This window comes from Bactrocera dorsalis, chromosome 2 (genome assembly GCF_023373825.1).
Source record: "Bactrocera dorsalis isolate Fly_Bdor chromosome 2, ASM2337382v1, whole genome shotgun sequence".
Lineage (NCBI taxonomy): Eukaryota > Metazoa > Arthropoda > Insecta > Diptera > Tephritidae > Bactrocera > Bactrocera dorsalis.
Window position 1 is genome coordinate 86,268,242 of NC_064304.1, and position 25,964 is coordinate 86,294,205.

The 25,964-nt window shown below is 37.1% G+C and overlaps 1 protein-coding gene across 11 annotated transcripts in view; it reads left to right on the plus strand.

Moving 5' to 3' along the window:
* The first annotated feature begins 2,585 nt into the window (after nt 1-2,585).
* LOC105223353 (lachesin) overlaps nt 2,586-25,964 on the plus strand; it is a 167,029-nt gene continuing 143,650 nt past the window's right edge. For 4 of the 11 annotated variants that reach the window (XR_007421804.1, XR_007421805.1, XM_049449201.1 and 1 more), the window contains exons 1-2: nt 2,586-2,744; nt 9,152-10,181. The gene's annotated coding sequence lies outside the window, so the exon portion shown is untranslated. Of the gene's footprint in view, nt 2,756-3,138; nt 4,719-9,151; nt 10,182-25,964 lie in introns of those variants that run through there. The other 7 variants (XM_049449202.1, XM_049449205.1, XM_049449207.1 and 4 more) reach the window with 7 other exon arrangements.

Sequence of the window (25,964 nt, forward strand, 5' to 3'; positions counted from 1 at the left end):
CACGCTCGGCAACGCCGACATGCCATGCTTCTCTGCCGTTATCCGTCGTCAACGAATGCGCGAAGCGTAACAATGACGAAGTTGTGCATGCGGCTGACGATGGGCGGTATGGAGTTGGGCGGTTACCCGAATTGACTTGGTTGAATATTTGTTGTCGCTGGCGGTGAACTGATCGAAAGTTGGGCGATTGCAATAACACTGGGAGAAACTAGGAAACATTTTAAGAAAGTGGTCAATGTGATGCAGAAAAATTATTATATCATAAATTAAAAGAAAACTTATACCGAATATCCAAAATTTGTGGAACGCAGATGACAGCTGACAAGTGACAAGATGTCAACTGATGTATGACAGATATCAAGTAGCTTTGGTGTGCACAGATTAATATCAAAATTTAACAAAAAATTCATTATGGTACAGAATATGTAGTAAGGTACGCCACCCTGAAGAGAATCGTGGTCCATCACGAGCTCATCTTAAAGTTATCGACACAGAGGTTAATAGTACCGTTGCGTAGCTTAGGTCTGTGTTGATTCTAATAGATAGACTTGAGCTTTCAGTGTTCTCCTATTCGTCTTCTAATCCCTAGAAGAGCTTCTTTGCTCTCTTAAAGGGAAGCGGAGATACCTTCATCAGATAGCAAATTGAGGGTTATTAAGGACATATTATGAAGTCTTAAATAACAAGTAATAGCTGACTTGTGAGTAAAATTATATCTAACTTAACGATAAGAAGAGATGACAAAGCACTCTTCTCTCAGCATATCTTTTTATTAAGACAAGTTCTGTTGCATTCCATTAATTGCTGGAAGTAGAATACAAAGTCTTTTATATACAATATACACTCTATAAATATTGAGCTATTTTATGTTTTGATCCTCAGTTAGGTTAGGTTGAGTTAGGTTAGGTCGTAGGATTGATCCAAAATTGATGGATCTCAGTTGAATAAGTACTTGTCCTCTGTGTTACTTCCTTAAAAGTCGTCAAGTCAGAGATCGACGAATCATTTTGAGCTTACCGCAAATTTATTAAGGCGATTAATATGAATCCCAGCCTTGATATATTCTCCACAGGTGTGTCCACCGAGATATTTTAATCTCGGTCTGGCAAAAGTCGGTCAATAGAGAAAAAAGTGACAATTTGATTCCACCTACTTCTTCTATACAGATTTGACAAAGATTATCCTACAAAATATTAAGTCGTGTCACGCGTGTACAGTCGGAACCCTTACAATAATTGTGAGATTGACTTTGCTAAGTGCAAGAACTACTCATTCATAATTGCCTCTCTACAACATTATAAAGTGACCGATGAATTCCTCACTCTGTACTCCATATTTATGAAAATGTTTCTACCCAGGATAGGCCCTAAGTACCTCACCCTGTCCATTTGCTGAAGAATAGAACCTCCCAATGAGTATAGGGTAACATCAGAATTTTTATTGGGTTTTTTTCTATTAGTGCGATTGATTACCACATTTAGATACACTTGGTTGAGATTGTAAACGATGTTCGCGTATTTTCCTTTTACATCGTAGCTACCATCCGGCAGCCTCGATGCTTAAGTCCCTTCAAAATTTCGTTCATCACTAGGATCCAGAGCAAGTGCGAAAGAACGTCACCATATGATTGAGATTAGCTTCGACCTCCAACGTAACCCTCCTCCAGCAGAAATTAAAGCAGTATAGACCGGCCTGAGTTAGAGTTTAGAAACGAGTCTATTCTCGGGGCGGGGCCTGAAGTCCTTAGCAGTAGCTAAAAGCTTTTCCGGGCTTACGCCACTCTAATCTGCGTCCAAGGCACCGGAATGTGAATTTATTTTATTCTAGATTCTAAGTTAGTCACAAATCCAAGAGACTTATTTGAAATAAAGAAGAAAACCTCAGTAATAGTAGTCCAGATGTGACTTTGGGAGATCTTAATCTACTTATCTCTGCGTAATCAACGAATGAATTTATTGAGAAAGGCTACGACAGATAATTATATACAGTTGCTGCTCTCCAAAGTCTGATAGAGAGGAGATAGATAGACGAGGTGATATCAATTAATGTTATTATTTTAGTCTTAAGCTGGAATATATTATTAAAGATTTCTCCGAGAAAATCTGTTTCACTGAAACCCGCAACAACTCGAAATTCTCTAAGTGCACAGTACGAGAACAACTGCACATTTTTTCTACTATATTCTGCCATTTACTAGCTCCTGGCGCTGTTAATGCGGCAGCGAGACACGGCGTATACGCAACGTTCGTAAAATAACACACACAAAAAATTAACAACAATGCGACCAAAAGCAAATTATAAGCACCCAACTTCGTTTACCACCAATGACTAACAACAACAAACTAAATAACACAACAACAATCACAATTACAAAGCAGAGAGCAAGAGCACAACACAGCATCCTTTATCTCCCACCAGCGCTCTCCCAACTTTCGCAGCATCTCCAATCCATAGCTCGGCTGCTGCTTTAGCCGAAGCGCTGTTTGGCAATCGTGTGACTGCCAGCTTCGCGCAGCGCGTTCGTAGCCAAACAACAACCTGCCGCCTGCTGCAGTGAGCTCAGCAAATCAGTTATTGAGAGTGAGTCCACGCAATCGGTTCGCAGCACGCTTGGTGGTCGCTTAGTATCCAGTGTGTAGTGGAAGTATAAAAATGCGCGTCGCAAACGCTTGAAAGGCGCTTCGCAAATTTACGAATGAACGCGTGCGGTAAAAGCGAAGCCAGTGTGTCGTCTAATGACGAGTGTGAGTAAAATGTAATAACGACGACAGAACGAGGGAATTACTTTACTTCGCGTATGTGCGTGTGTGTGTATGTGTGAGTGCTTCATTTTTGCAACAAATTGTATTTGACAGTTTTTGTGCAATGCAAATGCGCGCGTGTGTGTATTGGAGCTGTTTGCCGCGTTGCAGTGCGCGCTTTGGCCGCACACGCGCCTTGCTCGTTCATTGGATGGTAGGAACCGTGCACTTCGCTGTCCCTATCGCTATCAGGCATTGCGTTTAGCATTTCAATGTGCAATTTTTTGCGATTTCGGTCTGTCTGTATGTGTACGTGCATGCGGATATGAACCGGAAAACGCGTTGGACGCTTGCTTTCTTGCGACGCGGCACCGAAGATGTGGTAGTTTGTAATTTAAAAATTTGTATGCAATTCCAAATAGCGATGCGACGCGCTATTGTTTTGAAAAATCAAAAAACAAAACTGCGCTCTGCTACCAAATATTTGCATATTAACGTGCCGGGTGGCCGCGAACGCCAAGTGCCGCGTTTGCGCTTTTAACCCAACGCGAAGGCTTTTGCGCCACCATTTTTGCGTAGCTCTTCTTTATATTTACTTTCGCCAACATTGCTTTGAATGATTTGTGTTTCCTTTCTCTGGCTCGCGCCGTACCCGCAATTCGTCCATTGCTGAAAAAATATTTACCGCAGCATCGGCATTGCTGTGCATTTTGTTTGCGCGCCGTCGACTTGTCTGGCGGTTTGACTAGCAAATAGACCGCCTCACCTTCTCCTCCCTACCAATTGATTTCGGAGGAATTTGAAACTTGTGTTTGTTGTTGTTGTTACGACTTTTTTGTTATCAACAATTGCGGCCACGTAGCGTCAGCAGCAACAAAAACCACAACAACTATGATTCTTCCGCTTAACTATCAGCCGCGTCTAGTCGCTTGTCTTGATTTGCCACAGCGCAAACCGGCAGACGTGGCTTATTGAGCGCGCACAAACACGCGCGCGCAAAGTACATTTGTGCTTTGTACGGTTGTACGTGGCGCATGTGTGTAGCTCGGCGCCGCCGTCATCAGCATTGCATTGCGGCATTTTGAGCGCGTACGCGGACGTGAACGCTTTTTTCAGCACGCTTACATTTCGCAATCGTGACTACCTTGGGTAATTTGTTTGGGCATACATATTTATTGTTTTTGTTGTTGTTCTTTACATTGTTGTGGTTGTTATTGCGCTCTTGTATGCTTTGTCGTTCACCAACTCGATTCGATTGTTATTGTTTGAGCGGAGTTGAAAAAAAGTTGCTGGCGTTGCAGGCGCATTTCTCGACGACTCTGCTCAAAAGGGATACGCCACCTCGTGCGCCTGAAACGCTACTTCGTTGCACACAACATACCTTTATTGCTGCTGCAACATTCTTCGTTGCGTGTTTGTGTGTGTGCGTGAGTGTGTTTACATTGCTTTTATTCTGCTCGCAACAGCCAGTGTGTTGTTGCTGTGCCCCAAAGCCAACACAACTCTTTTGACCCAACGTCGGGGCGTTGGTGCGCCGATGGCTGTATGCTTGTTGGTGCAACGCTGCTGCCTTCTTCGGGCAAAACCGCCAACTCGGCCATCAGTTGCAGCCGCCACGGCGAATGCTACAGTTGTTTGTGTTAAAGCGCGGCATTAAAGATGTGGCAAAAGTAAATACGGTTTTAAACGAAACGCAAGCGGAAAGAAAATTTAAAAACAAAAATGCAATAAAAATACTACGAGCAGCAGCGTGAATGAAAGAGTGGAATGAATGAAACATGAACAGTGAAGACCAGGAAATTGAATAAAAAATTGAAAAGTGAAAATATTTCGTTAAATACTTTAAAATCAGTTTTGGAATAAAGTCGGAACATTCTGGTTCGAAAGCGTACAATATATAAGCAAATGTTGCCATTTATATTTAAATATAAAACTATGAAAATATTCAAAAATTAAAATGTCAAAGCTACGCTTTTGGTGTGTCTACAAAATGATTATTTTTGGTGTTGCCAGCTTAATTTTTCTTAAAATTTAAAAATATGTGAAATAAAATGTGTACAATTTTAGAAATTCTAAAACTCGAAAAATATATTTTAATGTTAAAACAAGGTTGGCACCCGCAATTATTTTACAAGCATATTCTTGAATATAAAACCATAAAAACATCAAAAAAAAGATCAGCTGCTTAAGTTAATTTGCCATCAAAATTGTGATTTTTGATGTTGCCACCTTATTATATCTCTCAAAATTTAAAAATGTATATAATGTACAGGGCTTTCATGGTTTAAAAACTCGAAAAACATATTTCAATTTCAACACAAGGTTGCCAGCCTCAAAAAATTTGTATACATATATTAATTAAGTACACTGATAATATTTACTTAATATATTTAGTACAAATGTGCATTACTTTATAAAATATTGTTAAAACTTAAAAATTAAAAAATTAAAATATAATACAAGTGTGGCAACTCAATCAGAGAACAAGAGTTTAACATATTAGCTGGGTTGCTGAAAGTTGAAGAAAAGGAAAAATAAAATTGAAAAACGCTTGAATTTATAGTTCAGGGGAATGTTTTTAAAAACAAAAGTTGCCACATATTTTATTTTGAATTTTAAATAATTAATCGAAATAATTACAAAAACAAGTGGGGAGTAAGAAGGATAAGTTCGGGTGCAGGAATCAAAGTCGGGTGCAGGAATCAAAGTCAGGGTAATTCCTTAAGGCGCAAATCGTCAACCAGAGGATCGGAACTTAAGCAATTTTAGAAATACAAGGTGTTCTTCAAAGTAAACAGGACTTTTTGAATCTAGCGCCTTCTAGCGGCGTCATCTATAAGTCGACTGGTGCGTTAGAATCTGCTATCTCAATCAATTGTCCAGTGAGAATTTCATGACATTTCATGGATTGAAAGTGAAGTTATTGCGTTTTAAGTGGCAGTATCTTTGTATTATCGTTGCGACAATGAGCTTCGAACAATGAGCAAACATTAAATTTTGCTTCAAAATTGGTAATACTTTAACTGAAACCTTTCATTTGATGAAACAAGTTTATGATGATGATTACCTATCCCGTAGCAGAGTGCACGAGTGGTTAAATGACGATCAACATGTGGGCCAATCAAAATCCGTGATCACCGGAGATCGGAAAACTGTGCGTGAATTCATCAAAAATCAGCCGAAATCATCATTGAAATTCATGGAAATAGAATAGAACATCTGCAAAACATCGATTTATCGCATTTTGACCGCACATTTGGGCTTACGATAAGTGTGTGCGCGGTTTGTTCCGCACAAATTGACTGACGGCCAAAAATTGCTCAGAATCCAACATTCAAAGGACACCTTGTGGCCGATTATTTGACCAAAAATCGCATTTTAATCGTTAACCACTACCCGTATTCACCTGATATTGCACCGTTCGAGTTCTTCCTTTTCGGAAAAATGCATTTGCCCATGAAAGGAAAACGTTATGCAGACGTAGAGGCCATTCAAAAGGCTTGTACCGTCATACCGATCAGTTTTAATCGTTAACCACTGCCCGTATTCAACTGATATGGCACCGTGCGAGTTCTTCCTTTTCAGAAAAATGCATTTGCCCATGAAAGAAAAACCTTATGCAGACGTAGAGGCCATTCAAAAGGCTTGTACCGTCATACTGGCGGCCATACCGGCCAACGAACTAAAACTCTCCTTCGACATGCTTTTGGACCGTGCCAAAAGCTATATTGAAACAGAAGAAGACTATTTTGAATAAACTAAAATGATTTGACCGAAAAAAACATTTTCTCTGTTTTTTTTTTTATCCTGTTTACTTTGGAACGCTCCTTGTACATATCTTATCGACCTGATTTTATCTATTTTTGCCAATACTACATACCATAAATATGCCACTTACTAACAAAATATTCTCTGGGGTTCATTAAGCAACCATCACCAATCATATGGAATAAAATAAGCGGGATGTTCAAAAATCCTGATGCTAGTTATATAGGGGCTAGATCGAGTTTTTCCCCTATTTTATCTATTTTATGCACAAACATGCACTATTATGAGTAAAACGAGCTCTCTCAATATATACATACATATATGCGGTATTAAGTCATCCGAAAGTTCGAAAATCTTTATATTATTATAGGTATATGGGGGCTCAGGAAAGTATTGACCTTACTTTTGATACACAGAATTACTATTTTCAGGAGAGGATTCAGTCTGAATTTCAATTTTATATCCTACACATTGACCTATATTTCGGTCAAAAGTCATACTGGGATCCACATATTCGGTACCTAGGGTTTGAACAGTTTTAGTTGGATTTGGACAATTTTCCGCATAAGGTGGCATAGTTTAGAGGTATAATTCGTGCAAATTTATTTGCTGATTGAATTTGTTTTCTTGATTTATGTTCAGTAAAGTGAATGAATTAAATTCGCTGTATGAGAAGCCGCTTTGGCACATTTTTACACTGTAACATAAGAATGTGAAAGGAATGTCATGTACCAAATTAGATTTAAATCGGTGAAGCGGATACCGAGATATGTGATTTTATCTAAAAGTGGACGGTTCCACACTCATCGCCCAACTGTTACTTGTTCAGTTCTCAAACTTTTTGGGAAAGCCTTCAGTTCAGCGAATTTTGTTTTCTCTCTTCGATCGACTGAAAACGGGTTCCACGGTTTACAGAACAGGAAAATATAACACGAAGGCAAATCCGGTGAATACGGTGTTTGGTCAATGGTATTCATTGCGTTTTTGGCTTTAAATTCGGTCACAATTTACCCTTTTTGAAAAAAGAAATCAGTTTTATCGTGATGAGTTAAGCAAGAACGCGTTTCATGCCCAAAATATTCACCAAAATCATTCATACGGGCACGCGAGAGATGTCGACCTCTCTTCATGTCTCTAATGCATGCCTGACAATTTTCAAGGACAATATTTTCTTTCGCTTAGTTCTCTGAAAAGTTGCATGGTAGTCAACTCTAAGAAAGCCTATCCAACTATGAGCTCTTGATTGTAAAGGAAAGTTCCAACGCCTTACTGTTTTCTATTTTTTGTTTATTTCCTTGGCAAAATAGTAGTGCGGAGTTCGTTGATAGGTGTAATCGTACCACTGCCACTCCCATAAACTCCATTAAAGAAAAACATAACTAAATTAAGATATAGAAGTGTTATTTGATACAAAGGTTCGCAGTGGCAAGGGGTAGCTGCGATTCAAAACTTTTTTAAAAGTGCGCATGGCCCGCAAAGCCAAAACAACCGCTCAAGATAAATCCTATATGAACTCCAACCGATAGTGTGAAAACGAATGAAAGCGGACCATATGCCCGCGCACTCTCCATATAACGGTGCTGTTAAAAACTACTAAAAACGTGATAAGTCGATAACTAAATACGCCAGAGACATAAAATTTTACACTCGAGATGGTATGAGGGGCTTAATAGGAGCCGGGGTACAAATTGAATGATGTGAGTGGCACTACCCACTTTTAGATGAAATCATATATTTCGAGACCTGCCCAACCGATATAACACAATTTTAAATTTCTTCTGGTTCTTTTTTTCCAGTACATAAATCAAGAAGTAATTAAAATAACAGGATGATCATTTTGCACAAATTATGCCCTTTGATTATGCCACTTTATGACCAAAATTTGTTCAAATCCAACAAAAACAGTTGAAGTCCCTAGGTACCGAATATGTGGACCCCAGTACCTATAGTTGGCTTTGAACTGCAAATATCGGGCAATGTGTGAGGTATTTAATTTAAATTCAGGAATTATTCTTCCGTATTCCAATGGTATAGCTCTGTGTCAAAAATGGTTTAAATCGCGTCAATGCTTTCCTTAGCTCCGATATACCCAATATAACGATTTTCGAACTTTCTGATGACTTTATACCACAGATATCGGCCAATATGTGAGTTATCTAAATGAAAATTAGAGAGCTTGTTGTACTCATAACAGAGTATCTTTTTGAATAAAATGGATAAAATCAGGAGCAAACTTGACCTAGCCACCATATAACTAACATCAAGATTTTCGATCATATCACCCGCAACTATGTATACATAAAATTTAAATTATATATAAAATTGCTTGAATATCGATCCTTTGGTTCACGGTTTACATCGTAAGGTATTTCCCTGGCCTTGATGCTTGCAAGTTGCAAGAGTATATATATATAATATAATATCATTATAAATCAGAAAACTTATAGCTTTGTAGCAAATTTACTGCTCAGCCAAATTTTCAGTGAACTGAGCGAAAAAAAAAATCGGTTATTATGATCCACTCTAATTTACCTACTCTAATGTATATATGTACATATATTCACCAACGTTAAGTATTTGTTTTTTTTTTTTGCATAAAACTTGCAAAGTGAGTAATATTATTTTATTAAATACAACAACAGCTTTTGTAATTACTGCATGTAGGCAAACTTTTGAATGACAGTGTTGCCAACAAACCAGAAAAAGGAATTAATGTAATTAACACAAGTGTATAAACGACAGCGAAGAGCAACTAAAACGAAAGCGAAAGCAAAAAACCGAAACGACTGAAAAACGCAAATCAAAAATCAAAAGCAACGAAATTAAAGACCAACAACGACAACAAAAACAATAGTGCTACAAAGGGAGAAACGCAAAGGAAAACTTTGTATGTATGTATGTGTGTGTTCGCGTAATGCGCCAACAGAAAGTGAAATTTCACAAGTGCAAACTCACCACGGCACACACACTCACACACACACACCGTCACCCACCCACCGAACCACATGAAATAAAATAACAAGCACTTGAGTGCACGTGAATATAGAATTGTGTATTTGTGGCGCTTGTTGTTGGCGCATGCAGGCGGAAAACGAGCGTTAAACAACTGCCTACCGCGGCAGCCAAAGCGAGCGGCAAGCGACGAGCGACGAAGAAGCTGCCACATACGAGCAAGTGCATACGTAAGCGTGTGAGTGCGGTGAGCGTGCGCCAAACGGTGAATGAGTCGGCAGACAGTCACACAAACACACACACACATATATAGATGTGTGACATACACACATATATATGAATAAACAACAACATAAGTAAGCGTGTTAGTGTGTGCAGCAACGTTGGCATCTCAAGAAACTCGGTGGTCGTGGTAGCACGTCTAAAATATCAACTGCAAGAACAACAAAAAAAAAATTAACAACAACAATAACGAAAAATTAATATGAAAAAGCAACAAAAATAATAACAAAAACTGCTCACTGTTTTCTCGAAAAGCAAATAATAACGAAGTGAAAGCAACAGCAACAACAACACAAAAAAAATATAAAACAACAACAAAAACATCGTCAACAAACAGCACGCTTGCCATGAAGCCCGGTAGCAGCATCAATCCCACACGGCTCGTACATCATAGCGACGGTAATTAAAAACTTCAAGTGTAAATGAATGAGTTTAATGGTGAGTGCGCTGAGCTACCAAAAGCAAACCCACACACACACATACACCCCACATAAATATGCCACATACTCGTAAATCAACATTTATATAGCCGTGTAGGTAGACAAACATATGCTTACAGCCAAACACGCACATATTAAGCCAAATATGCTGCCCTTCTAGAGATGCCGCAATCAGGACTCATTTGTGTTGCTCAAAAGTTTTGACTGATAAGTTAGTGCACGTCATAACGGAAAGGGGTGCTCTGATCTATGGGGTTTTGGCGTAATTTGTCGTCACATATCAAGGAATCTTCAGCTTCCTTGAAGTCACTGAAGAGTAGTTTTGACTGTCAAACGCCAGCGTTTGCTCTTAAGCATTTACAACTTACTATTGAACTTCGCTAGACCTTGCAAAGAAGCGAGTTAGTCAGTTTACAAAGTTGTTCAATTGCGACTAGAATCTATTGAGAATTCTATTGATACTTTGTAACCGCTCCTACCTTATATAATTGTTGGCTACCGCTAGTCCACTACACCGCTTTATCGTTCCCACACAACCGGAACAAACTGGGATTTTTATTCGAAAATTACCGTGAGTTAAGCAGATTTCTTGCAATTATTTGAAAATTATTTTTTTCACAACAACAACAACATTAACTTAATATTACTTACTTAAAAGAAAAGAAGAGTACTAAAACATTATTTCAAACAGTGAGAATTAGAAATTTTTCGCGGTAAAGTGCCTAACGATGGGTCTGGAAAACTGTTTCTGGAATCAATAAAGCTGAGGCCATTTGTTTGAAGCTCACGTCAAAATATTCTACTTTGTATTTCAGGCTAAAATTAATTAAAAAAAAAATTACCATCGAAAGAAAATAGTCTGAAAGTGCTGAACTATGAAATGTTTGGTCTTGAATTTCACAGAAACTTGTTGGGATAAGTTAAGTGGTTACGTATATGTAGTGGGAAGAGATTTTTTCAGAATTTTTTCTGAGAAAACTATTCTTAAGAAAATCTTGCATATACAAGGTGCGTTCCAAAGTAAGCAGGACTTTTTGAATCTAGTGCCCCCTGATGGCACCATTTACATGTCAACTGATGCGTTAGAATATGCTATCTCTACCGATTGTCCAGTGAGAACTTCATAACATTCCATGGATTGGTAGTGAAGTTATTGCGTTTTCAGTGTCAGTATTTTTGTGTTATCGGTGCGAAAATTAGATTCGAACAAAGATCCAACATTAAATTTGGTTTCAAAATTGGTAAAAATTTTACCGAAACCTTTTAATTGATGAAACAAGTTTATGACGATGATTGCCTATCCCGTAGCAGAGTGCACGAGTGGTTTCCACGTTTTCAAAGTGGTCGTGAGGACATAAATAAATGACGATTAACATGTGGGCCAATCAAAATCCGTGATCACCGGAATTCCCATCGAAACTGTGCGTGAATTCATCAGCCAAAATAATCATTGAAATTCATGGAAATGGAATTGAACATCTTCGAAACATCGATTTATCACATTTTGACCGAACATTGGGCTTACGAAAGGTGTGTGGACGGTTTGTTCCGCACAAATTGACTGACGACCAAAAATTGCTCAGATCGATCGACGTTAGTGACCGATTATTTGACCAAAAATCACATTTTAACCATTAACCACTCATCGTATTCACCTGATATGGCATCGTGCGACTTCTCCCTTTTCGGAAAAATGCATTTGCCCATGAAAGGAAAGCGTTATGCAGACGTAGAGGCCATTCAAAAGGCTTGCACCGGCATACTGGCGGCCATACCGGCCAACGAGCTAAAACACTCGTTCGACATGCTTTTGGACCGTGCAGAAAGCTGTATTGAAGCAGAAGGAGACTATTTTGAATAAAATAAATTGATTTTGCCGAAAAAAAACATTTGTTCTCTTTTTTTTCAAGTCCTGTTTACTTTGTATTTTGGTATCTTTTACCTATATTTTAAGGATTAGTGTTAGTAAAAATATTAATTTGGAAAACTACTACAGCTGATTTCAGGGAGTTCCTCTAAAAAATCATTTTTATTTAAAAGGTTCATGTTAAAATTTCAGACTAAACTGTTTAGCCGCTTTCGAGTAAGGTTGGTCACGGACTTTGAAAACAACATTTTGAGAAAAACGACGCACTTCCAAGCACTCTAAAACGCCTATTCAAATTTGCGTGTAACTTCGAAAATATACACCGAAACGATATGAGATTTTCTGTGTGTATTCTTGAATATATGTACATTATGAAAATCAAATTAAAAAAATCGATGTTTTGAAAATTCCAATTGTATTTAATCCCTTAAGATGTGACCAACCTAAATTCTCAGTATCACTGTTAATATAATCTTATAACACCGAGAGGAGTTGTAAAACTAACTTTACTTTTGAAGAAATACCCTACCTCGTATCCAACTACGATTAGCTCCCTAAGATCCATGTGTAAAGAAAATATATAAAACATGAGTTTAAAGTCTAATGTAAAACTGAGTTTTATGTTAATTTTATAACAATACCCAATAATCGTTATTAGAAGTGCCTAACTAGACTTTAAGCTCAACACTTTTTCCGAATAGGCTTCTTGGGTAGTATAATTATAACTACTCTTTCAACGACTTTTAAAGAAAATATGCTACAAATTCAACCTACCTCGTAAATAACAGTATTGGCTTTACTGTTAACCAAATCATGCTATTGCAAAGTGCATTATTTTAATCCCTTGGTGTCTTCCAACTACTAACAAAAGTGATTGGCTCTCGACAACCAATGGCGAACCTTCCACTATGCATGTATACTTCTTTATAACAATCGGTTCCCCTAAAATCTCGCAGCAGTTCAGAAGCAGCTTTAGTCCTATGGACGCAATAATTGTAATGGAAAACGATCACAAACAAGAGAAGAAGCTCCATGTGCATAATATTATATGAACAGACTGCAGACTTTGTTGAAATTCAAATTTATCAGAGTGAGCGTTTCGACTCTTCAAATTGGGATCATCCGAGGCTGTTTTCTTCTTGTCTATCTTGTACCTGGCCAGTCCCAAACTCAGCGCCCAAACCTGCTGTTGGGATATTTCGCCTTCTAATTTTACCTCGCCTTCAATCGAATATTTTTGGCAAACCAGAGGATACGTCGTCTAAAACCGAAAGTCGTGAGCTGCTTGAGCCATATGTGAAAGAATTGTTTCTGGCCACTCCCAAGTGAATGGCGCTCAGAGAATTTTCCTCACTTGCGTGAAATTCTACACATGACTTTATCCTTTATAACCGCGTAAGCGCTGTCTACGCCAGTAAAGAAGAAGAAGAGCGTTTTGAATGTAAATGAAAGTTTGAGTTAAAACTGAGCTGAATCCTAGCATATACCTATACTAAATATATATAATATATAGTAGAACCATTTCAATTTAAATCATGTAAGATTATATAACAGTCATTAAGGGAATATTTTAACTAAATGGGCTCAGATAGTTACGCTTAGCAAAGTTTTTATATACATTTATTAAGGAAATAAAAACCAATTAATATTTAGCCTCGAATCCCTTAAGCACTTCCTGCTTGATATACGAAGAGGTCTAAGAAAACTGCATAATTTTATGGATCATCTAACAGCTTCTTCCGCTCTTAGAAATTACTTGACTTTTAAGTAAGTTACTGATACGAGTATATCGATAAAATATCGATGAATTCCTAACCGATATTTAGGAGTAAATTTCAAAGCTGCGGATTGAATTTTTTTTGTAGATACTAAGGTCCGCGTATTCGTTATGTAGAAGCTTGAAGGTTTTGAACAATTTTTGGTCATACACTTCAAAGGCACTATTCGTTCAAAGTTGTATTCCGATATATTAATTACTTCCTGATTTGTATAACGCGAAGTGAGATAATAAAATTGACTTTTTTAAATTTTGAAATAGGAATATGAGAGGAATGACACATGCTAAGTTTAGTCGCAATCAGTCTAACGGGTTCCGAGACATGAGATTTCACGAAAAGGTGGGCGGTGCCACGCCCATCGACTAATTTTGACCGGTTTTTATAAAGCTGCCTAATGCCATCTCGGTGGTAAGACTTAATATCTTCACAGTTTTTGGTTAATTATTTATCACGTTTTTAGTCGTTTTTAATAATGCCGTTATAAGGAGAGTGAGAGAGACTATTAACCGATTTCAGTAATTTTCACACTGTTGGTAGGGATTCTAATACAATTTTTGCTGAGGGAATTTGGTTATTTTGTTTTGAACTGTTTGAGAGATACGCACATTAAACACATTAGACGTCGTGGCCACGCCATCTTTTTCAAAAAGCTCTTTATCATAATCAAGTCCTAAGTTACGCCCTTCTTTTTATTAAATTTTATGAGTTTGCGTTTGAAAGTCAATAAAAACAGAACTATCAAACGTTACCCAATACACAGCTATTTATGTATATAAATAGCTTTCATTGAGCTTTCTCTATTTATGAAATTTCATTCAAAAGCTCAGCTTTACTCTGGAAAAGTTACTTTCATAGGCCGATAATAATTATGAGATTTAGTATATGGTATTATTAAATGCTAGATGCTAGTATTATTGTTTCTAAACGAAGCTTCTCAGGAGCCCATCTTTCAAAGCTTTAGCTAGCTTTTTGCTGTGATATATTGCATCATTTTTGTCGAATTGATGAAATGTTAACAAAATAATAATGTTAAGATGTTAAAACAGAGCTATTATAATAAAAATTATACGTCATATTTCTACTCAATATAATAAAAAAATAAAATCGTATTACTTCGAGATAACCTCACTTGTACTGGAATATATATATGTACTCATTATCGGTATTGGAAAATATATTTCAAAAAAAAGATATTTCAGTAACACTATTATTTAAAATTTATAAAAATATAAAAATTATGCAAATTTTGTTTATTGAAATAACTGTATTGTAATCGAAAAATAATCGAAAAAATAACGGAAAAATAACTGATATAACTAATACAACTGAAAAAATAACCGAAAAATAACTGAGTCCTGTCAAACGGGTTCGCTGCTACCCTTTTTAACTTTCAGTAACACTATTATTTAAAATTTATAAAATTATAAAAAATTAGGCAAAATTGGTTTATTGAAATATGTAACTGTATTGTAATCGAAAAATAACCGAAAAAATAACTGAAAAAATAATCGAAAAATTAACCGAAAAATAACTGAAAAAATAACTGGGTCCTTATCTATATTCACTAGTAATAAAATAAAGGCTTCGCAGTTAGAGTTTATTGGACTTTTGTAGAATTGCAGCCATTTCAGCCTGAAAATTTATTCAAATCTGCGAAATATTCTAAAAATTGCGAATAATTTTACTCGCTGGGTACGATAAAACATACAAACACTGGCACACATATGTATGTATGCATTTACTATACGAGTATATGCGTGTGAACATTTGGCTCTACGGACTACCTCAAGGAGTGTTTCCATATATGGTGAGTGTGTGTGTGTGCTTGCTTGTTCTGGTAAGAAAAATTCAAGCGTAAAATATATAATTACATACGCTGCTACGAATGACATGTTTGTGTGTATGTGTGTTAGTGCGCCTGGAGAATTCTTTGTGAAAGTAGGAAATGCACTTAACGTCAAGAAAGCAAGCCAACGTAATGCAGGCAGCGAGCGGCAGCGCGCAGGAAGGCGAGAAGAAGAAAAAGTAGGAGAGTAGAAGCAATTCAAGTCCAAGTAGTGGATACAGTTATATACACATACACACAAGCATGCAAACAGTCAGACAAAGGTAGTCCAGGTAGCGAAGGTAGCTCTTTGCTGTTGTTGTTGCTAGTCGTAAGGCGGCAGGTAGTTGCTGCCACAGCTGGAGCAGCCGCAACGGCAAAGCGGCAGCAAGAAGCTGAAGCTGAAGCTGCAACAAAATCTCCGGCTCAGCTGTCTCGGCAGCAGCCCTGCAAGTCGCACTCAAGCATTGCTGCTGCTGCTGCCTCTTCGCTGCTTCGTCACCTCGCCGCCGTGGTGGCGCGCGCTTGAACAGCTCGATAACTTGTGCGCAGACTGCGTGCAGTCATAGAAAATTGCATTTGTAACATTTGTAACGAGTTATATGGTGCACACACACACACAAGAGTATATATGTAAATGCCAGTTTATTGCACGAAAATATTTAGAGAGTTAGTTCTACGGCGCTTCCCGCTGCGCTACACACGCAAACATAGATATTTACACATACACATACACATGCGCATAATGGCACACACACATAAACGCACACCCAAATAAGTTTTAAGTAAATACTTAGTTACATTTGTTACTTGCTGGCAACTCCGCGCCCGCTTGCCGCCGACCGCCCACTTTTTTGACGGTAAATACTTGTACAAATTCAAACACACGCCTGCAACTACACGCACGCACACACCAGCAAATACGAATTCACGTAAAGTCTCATACACACATACACATACACAGACAGAGCAACATTTGCATGCAGTCGCCAGCGTACTTGAAACAGTGCAAAACCTCTCAAGGCAGCAGCTCGTCAAGTGGCGAATATTTGCCTATGCAAAAATAATAATAATAATAACCGTTATAATAAGGAAATAAAACGCTAAAAATGCTCCCCAAAAATAATATGTGCACAGTTGTCAAAAATATTTGAATTGCAATTTCATTGAAAGCGCCCAGAAATGTTGTTGCTAACTTTTGACTTGATGGCCTTCAAAGTGCTGGTCCGTCGTCGTCGTCGCCGTGGTGTGTGCACACACTTATTGCGCACACTGTGGCGAAAGATAACGGCATATTTGTTCAGTTATGCAAAGCAAGTACTTCGGTTGTGTAACAAATTGTTGGAAATGCCAAACGAGCTGCATATATTTGTACATATTTGTGTATTGTGTGCTCACAGGCTGCCACAAAAGTAAAGGTACTCACCCAATTGGCATTAATAAAGTAATTTACGAAAAACTGCACTCGTACATAACTTAAATGTACTTGTAACAGCGGAATAAGCCGCAATTCTTAGATTGTTTCGTTAACTTTTGTGACTTGTATCGATCAACTTAGCTAAAAGAGTAAGCTGTAGAAATATATTATTTCAGTCCTTGCAAAGCTATTTTTTTCTTCTTTACTAGCGTAGACTCTGCCGTTACAGCCAAGTTAACAACAAAGCGCCAGTCGTTTCTTCCTTTCGCAATTTGTCGCCAACTTCACATACCAACTGTAGCCTGGTCCTTCTCCAACTGATCTTTCCAACGGAGTGCGGGTTTTCCTCTTTCTCTGCGTCGAATACTTTCAGAGCTGTAGTATTTTCGTCCATTCGGACGACATGACCTAGCCAGCGTAGCCGCTGTCTTTTAATTCGCTGAACTATGTCAATGTCGTCGTATATCTCGTACAGCTCATCGTTCCATCGGACGCGATATTCGCCGTGGCCAATGCGCAAAGGACCGCAAATCTTTCGCAGACCCGTCTCTCGAAAACTCGTAACGTCAGCTCATCAGGTGTTGCTATGGTTCATGCCTCTGCCGCATATGGCAGGACAGGGATGATGACTGACTTGCAGAGTTTGGTTTTTGTTCGGAGAGAAAGCACTTTAGTTCTCAATTTCCTACTCAATTGGAAGTAGCACCTGTTAGCAAGAGATATTCTGCATTGGATTTAGAGGCTCACATTGTTGTTGCTGTTAATTCTGGTTCCAAGATAGACGAAATTATCTACAACTTCGAAGTTATGACAGTTAACAGTGACGTGGGAGCCAAGTCGGGTTTACGTGTCGATTGATGATTATCTGATCAGTTGTTGATTTTCTAGGCATATTGCCACATTGATAAGATTCAAGCCAGTTGACGGTGGCTTTAATTTTTTGCACTATACAGATACGCACCATATTTTGTGCAGATTGTGGGCTTTCCATTTTTGTGAATTGCGAAGACTATACTTAAATTTCATTCGTCCGACCATATTCTGCAAAGAAGGTGATGCATCTTATCAATTCTGCGCTGCCGTTCTTAGCCGGCAACCCATCGGCCCCGCCGCTTTGTTGTTCTTCAGAAAAGTAACTGCTATTCGAAGTTCTTCATGGTCGAGCAATGAAACGTCTACTCCATCATCATCGATTAGGGAATCGGGTTCGCCTTCTCCTGGCGTTATGCTTTCACTGCAATTCAGCAGGTTGGAGGAGTGTGCCCTATATAATTTCAGTATATGGGTATCAGTTCTAGATCACTTCTGGAGAGGGAGTTCTACAAAAGTTTGAGTTTACAAAATATATTTGGCGCCAACTACCATACCATGAAATACAAAGACTTTATGGATATACTTCTTTATAGATAAGTCCATGATATAGTAAAGTGTTATATTAAACCATGTATTTCGACACAGATCATAGAACCCATCGGGCACAAAATGAATGGTTGTCCGCAAAAAGCACAACGGATATTACTAAATTCATTGAGAACACCAAATGTTTGGAAATCAACGATGAAGCGGGATAGCAAGTTTAAAAGGTCCACCGAGCAATGCAGTATACATCAAAATGGCGGTTCAGCGTTAATTGAGCCCAAGATAGCCGCACTCTTACCTACACAAAGTAATGACAAGTCAATATACGAGAATTTTGTGTGGTATGAACAAAAGAAATATCTTTAGAATCGTTGCATAAACTATCAATACTAGCTTGACAATAAGTTCTGGCTTTCCTTCTGCGAAGCTTTTGATCACATGTGTATTCTAAAAACACAGAGTACTGGCAGAGAAAAAAACAAAACCTTCCGTATATGGGCGAACTAGTCTCTCAATTTTTGGTATATCGCCTTGAAAATTTGCGCACGTTATTTTCTCTTCCAGAAGCTGCTCATTTGTTGGAACCACTGATATCGAACTACTATAGCATATAGCTGTCATACAAATTGAAAGATCGGAATAAAGTGTTTGTATGGAAACCTTTTTTTTTGTGAGATATTTTCATGAAACTTGGCAAGGATTATTGCCCAACGCAATGTTATAATATTCGAAAAAATTGTTCAGATCTGATTACTATAACATATAGCTATCATACAAACTAAATGATCAAAATCAAGTACTTGTATGGAAAGTTCTCTATTTTCGTGAGGTTTCTAGCTTCGGTGCAAACAAAGTTAAGATTTTTTCTTGTTTTGCTTTATAATAACAACTTAGGCGCCAATTTGAATTCCCATGAAAGCACCGTCGAATTATATGACGTGTTCAGATGCAAAATTCCTTGAAAACTTCAGCCAACAAAAAATTGAAATAGTGTGCTTATTAGAAACTATATATCCTCATTCTTTCACCAAATAAGCAAACGTCTTATCTCTTTTGGTCCAACTTATAAATTTTGTCACCAACGCACTTTTGCGAACTCCAGAATTTGCTTTTGCTTGCGTGTGTGTGTGTGTGCATATTATGCAAGCAGCACCTCAGCACCTTAATACGGATGCATGTAAATGTGTGGATGTGCGTGTACGTGTGCTTGTGTGCTTTTGTGCAGCTAGGTAAGTAAGAGCACACCGAAAGTGTATTTCCGTTTCTATTATTTTCACTTCCTGTCAATTATTTTTCTCGATAGTTGTGTGTGCGGACATGGTTAGCTGGCAGAGAGAGCGAGCGAGTGAGAGGGAGGCGAAAATAGTGCTGGCATTGGCAAAGTGCTGCACAGCTGCTGTCGCTGCTTGTTACTTGCACTCGTACTGGATTTTTATTGTTGTACACATTGTAGTTAGTTTATGCTAGTGTCACCGCTTGTTGTTGTATGTATTTTCACTCGTGCTTTTTTTCTTTTTGGCTTCTGCTAGGTGTTTGAGCCGTTGTTTCTCTTGTTATTGTTGTATTTGTCCTTCATATTTTCACATTCATATTGTTATTATGGCATTTCCTCTTATGGCACTATCCGTTTTGTGATTATTCATTTTTTTATTTACATACTTTTTTTCTTTCGAATTTGTTTCGGACCGCACTTTTGTTGTTTTTGCAATTCTTTGTTGTCGCATGACAGCGCATTAGATTTTACTTTACGAGCGGTTTTGTCGCTGCACGCAAACAGTTGTACATAGCTATGCTTATTTCCGTTGTTGTTGTTGTTGTTGTTAGTTTGTGTATATGGTTGCTATTATAGCTTGTTTATATAGCGGTATTGTTTTGTATTTTTTAAATACTATATTTTTGAATTAAATTTTTGAGATTTCGTTGTTGTTGCTGTGACAGCTTGTTTTTAAACGACACTTTTCTATTTCTTTTTTTTTTTTAATTGTGTGTTTGATTACATTTTGGAGATTTTCTTGTTGCTGTTGTTGTTGATTTTTGTGTGCCGATGTTGTTGTTCAAACTCTTCTGCATAGCGGTACATTTATTATTATTTATTTATATATATGTATATATTTTTTTTAATTTGTTTTTGTTTTTCTTCTTTATATTTACAATTTGTTGTTGTTGTTGCTTTGTTTTTTACTGCTGTTACAGCTTGTCTTCAAACGGTACTTTTCTATTTAATTTGTTTAACTTGTATATTTTATTAAATTCTTGAGATGCTCTTGTTGTTGTTGTTGTTGGTAAAACTCTTCTTTATAGCGGCACTTTTGTATGTATTATTTATTTATGTATTCTTTTTTAAATTTATCTTTATGCTTGTATGTTTTATATTTTGTTGTTGTTGGTTTGTATACGTTGTTGCTGTTACAGCTTGTTTGTATAACGGTACTTTATTATTTAATTTTTTTTATATTTGGCTTTTATAATAAAGATGTTTAAGATCGTTGCTGTTGTTGTTGTTGCTGCTATTTTTAGTTTTCACTGTTGCAACTTGTCTGCAAAGCGGTACTTTTTTATTATTATTTTTCTTAAATTTGTTTTTTTGATTGTATCTTTTTTTTTGAAATTTTGTATTTGTTGTTGCTTTTTGTGATATTGCTGCTACAACTTGTCCGAATAACGGTAGTTTTCCATATTTTTAATTTAGTACATTTTAACTGTTTTTTTTGTTTTTTTAATTTTTCTTCTCGGTTAACTCTGCGTGTCTTTAAATCACTTTGCTTCGCCAGTTTTAAATTGTATGCACACACACATTCACACACACAGCCGGATAAACGACTTTATTTTACTATGGTTTATGCTATGCACAGTTATGTATAAATGGCTGTGGGTCTTTGTGTGCATCCGCAATCAGCGTTGTTGCCACACCACACGCGTATAAACTAACACAGCCACACACACAAAAACACACATTGCAAGCTTAACCCGCACACGTTCCGCCCCTCTCCCGTCGCCAGCCAATGTACAGTGATTCATTTTAATTGAAAACTCCAACCGAAAATAGTGAGCTTTGCGGCAACAACCAAAACACAACGCATGCATCTCTATTTCAACTGCCAAAACGAGCGTGGATTCAGGAGAAAACGATGAATTGAGAGAGGGGGTGAGTTGAGTGTAGCGGTAAAACCGATTACTCATAGATACTCGCATTTCGCACGAGCACATATTTATGGTCAAACATTGCGGTGGCATTATAACCCATTGCCGTCCTCCCGGGGGCACGCCCTCCGCCAGCAGCCCTTGCGTCCGTTGCACGCAGGCTGACCTTCCTTTCGACAAATTGCAAAATTTAATCTCAACAATATTGGTCACATTTCTCATTTAAGCTAGGCTGATTTAATTGTTTACGCACACAAATGCACCACATGTGTGTGTGTGTAGGAAATAGACAACACACACATTCACATATAAGTACCTAGAAATATATTTTCAAGTAATTTTATAATTAAATAAACGGGTCCAATTTCGGCAAATCGCCCACGTTCACCGACGATTTCCGCAGAATATTTAAATATATATGTATGTATATACACACATACACATGTATATATGTCTATGGCATAATAGTATATGCTTACATGCTTTCGTTTTTATGTGGTCGCTCTACAAAGTAGGTTAAATGAATTGCTGACTCTTCGGCCAGCGAAATTTATGCAGAATGGCTTATTTATGCACACCGACTTATTAGCATAAAATATTTTTTCTACTTTTTTCTTATTTTATCAAATCGGAAGTGAAACAATTTGTAAGCGCTGCCACCGAAATTCTGAATGTAAATTAGAGATGAGGCAAAAAAATATTTTTTTCTTTATTTACAAGCATAAATTCATAAATTAAATTAGGTTTTTAATTTTATTTTTTTGAATATGTAAAAGCTTTGATTTGAAGAACAATCGATGAGGACTCTAAACTGCCGTTTACTTTAAACCAACTTTTTCGAAATATAGAGTGAAGAAATATTGACCGATGATTCCACCGGCCCATAGACCTGGATGAAATGACAGCTCTTGAATCTCTTCAGGTTGCTCTTCTTCCTAAATGCGGCAATTTTGCTTGTTTACATACCTATTGAGCTAGAAACGGGCCTAATTTCTGAACAAAGTTTGGCGTCGGATCTCCTTGGAACTTTTCAAGAGCCCATAGAGTGAAGCGATGTCGCTTGGGAAAGTCGAGCGGTTTCAATTATTGCACAAGCTTTATGGTATAATAATCGAATGTCGGCGATTCCTACAAATGAGAAAGTTCTTGGATAGTAAAGGACGACTGCAAAATTTCAGGTAGATATTTAATGAACTGAAATTAAACTGGCTAGCTCACATATATATAGACAGACGGACACGGTTTAGTCGACTGAGCTCGTCATGTATATTCCCACGTAGTCGCTGAAGTTTCCCTATGGGTGTTACAAACTTTGTGGCAAACTTCATATATTTAGAGTATAAAAAATGGCAGTAAAAGCATTTGCTCTTAGAAACACTTGGAATTTGAGTCTGCAGATTAGAATATGCACTTAAGTTGTTAACCGTTTCGGGACGGGAACTTTTGTGACGTACAATCTCAAAGGAAAGTTTTTATTTCGTCTCCTTTGGCTATTTTAAGAAAAGTAATTTGATAATATATTTTTAGCGCATTCCTAAAAGGAGATATTGTCCTGGGATAAAATCCCAAATCCATCTGTATGCAAAAATATTAATAAAAATTCTAGACTTAAATTCACTCGATTTCATTTTATTTTGTCGTTTATATATTCAATTTTATCTTATAAGACATTTTATTTATATCTGATGGCAAGGAGTAAAACATTTTTTACAAAATGCCAAGTTGCAAGCAATGCAAATCTGATTCGTACGGCTCTCTTTGCCCTTTTTAGCACAATTTACGCATCGTTGTCTCTTGTTCGTTCTTTGTGGCAAATGATCTCCCAGATTTTGTTTAATTTTTTTCTTCAATGCGGAGACCGGTCCTGTTCGAACTTTGCGCTGAATTTTCGCATTCTTTTTCCCTTCGTCGATGAGGCATTCGGATAGCTCTACCAAGAATCCCAAGAACGGTTCTCTTTTCTGACGTGGATGGTTTGTTTCCGCTTGGATAATCCAAGCATTTACGGCGCATGTCATCATAAGTCGAAAGAAAACTTTTCGCCACCATTTAGCAGACTTTCGGTCTAGTTCATACAGGGTAACCATTTTGTCGGCCAAATCTACGCCACAAGTCACATCAACTCTGGTGCCATCTTTTTGTTTTCTTTGAACGGTGCCCACTGTAGCCTCATGGCAATTGCTTAGAAGCATTACCTGTGTAGTATCTTGCCAAACCACTGCCAAAGTACCAAATGAATTACACTTGAAAACATATTCTCCTCTGTTTAGTTTTTCAGTAACTTTAGGTAAATTTTTTCTGTTAGATATACAGGTACCTAAAGCTGGAAAAGGAATATTATTTATCAATTTTGTTGACGTGAAAAAACGGTTTAATATATTATATTATTTATATTATGACTTCAGCAGAAGTCAGAATGCATTCAAAATATTTTTTTAAGGCAAATTATTTAGATTACTTAATTCGATACCTATCCTTGTTTTTTTTTTGAAAAGAACAAAAGAAAAAACAGTTTTATAAATAATAGAACCTTTCACTCTCAATAAAAGACTTCTATGCTCAATTCTTTGTTTTTATCATGTTAATAAAAAAATAATTTTTATCAAAAAAATTGCCTCGAAAGTATTGCCTACATTTATGCGCTACGCCCGAAACCGACTTCAGGTGAGGATTAGATTGTGTTTCACGAAAAATTGCTTTTAAATCACACTGTATTTAATCTAGGCTTTAATCATTGAGTTCAGTTTATAAAGCTAATACCACGCCAACCTCTTCTGTGGTCGAAAAGTTTTTATACTCTTGCAACATGTTGCTATAAAGTATAATAGTTTTTTTCACCAGAGTGCCACAATTAAGCACTAAACTAAGTTATACAAGTAGAACTGTATTTTGGCACAGGGGATGGCAGTAGCAAGCGGCACCTGTAAGTAAAATTTTTTCCAAAAGTGGGCATGGCTCCGCCATCCAATAAGTTTAAAGTACATACCTATCAAACCACGAAAGCTAGAACAAAAAAACATGGTCTAGCTCATATAATATAAGATATTCTACCCACAGTATGAAAATGGTTGAAATCGGATGAATACCCCGCTCACTTTCCGTATACTGTACTGTTAAAAAGTACTCAAACCGCGATAAATCTTTAATTAAATACAACAAAGACATAAATTTTGAAAAAGAGATGGCATGAGAAGGCTTCAATGGAGTCAATACCGCCTACTTTATTGTGAAATTTCATATCTCGGGACCGGCCTGACCGATTTAATCCATATATGGTACACGATATTTCTCTGACATCATCGAAATCGTACTATAGACACGCCTACTTCTTATATAACAAAATTTTAAATTCCATTTGATATTTTTCTTTCGAGTAAACGAATCAAGCACGGGACTATACCACCTTACAACCAAAATTTTTCAAATTCAACAAAAACTGTTAAAGCGCCTAGATACCGTATATGCGGACTTCAGTGTCTATAGTTGACTTTTATCGAAAATATCGGTCAATATGTGAGATATATAATTAAAATTCAAAGAGAAACCTTTCCTGATAATAGTATCTATGTGTGTCAAAAATGGGTTGAATCGAGTTAATGCTTCTCTGAGCGCCCTTATGCCTCATATAAAGATTTTGTACTACCGTGTGACTGCATACCGCACATATAAGGCCAATATGTGAGTTATCTCCATTAAATTGAGAGACCGTGTTTTTCTAATAACTTAATGGTGCATCTCTGTGTTTAGGATGTGTAAAATCAGTTGAATACTCGCCCTAGACCCCATAAAACTGAAAAGCCCTCTTTACCTGTGTCCCTGGCTTTAATCCTTGCAAGTTTCAAGAGTATGAAATGTTCGGTTTCACCCGAACTTAGCTCTTCCTTATTTGTGCGCATTATTTTAAAACACTGTGTCAATATTAATCATGTTTTTTAAACTTTAATCAATCCATTTAATTTGCATTTGTTTTTGCTTTTAGTTGTTCTGGTTGCATTGAAGCTAATTCCTTCCAAATTTTCGAATCTGTAAAGAGTTGTCAGCGGGAAGAAAAACAAAAATTTATTAAACAATTTGATGATACTTCATATTTTCCATTCAATTTGAGACATGCAAATTTAATTGATAAATAAAAAGCTCGAAGCTCTGCTAAATTCTATTTGCATTTCTCTTTTGTCATAAATTTATTGTTCGTGGCCAGTTATTCACAGCTTTCTATATAAAATTTGAATATGGAGTTAATTAAATAAATATTTTTGCTGCACAAATACATATGTTGCGCTTTTGTTTAGAAAGAAGATTTCAAGTTGTTTGTGTTAGCCCAGAAAACATTCGGAAGCTGCGTGCAACGTAAATGCTAGTTTTTTTATGTTTTGCTTTTCTAGTCATTTGATAGT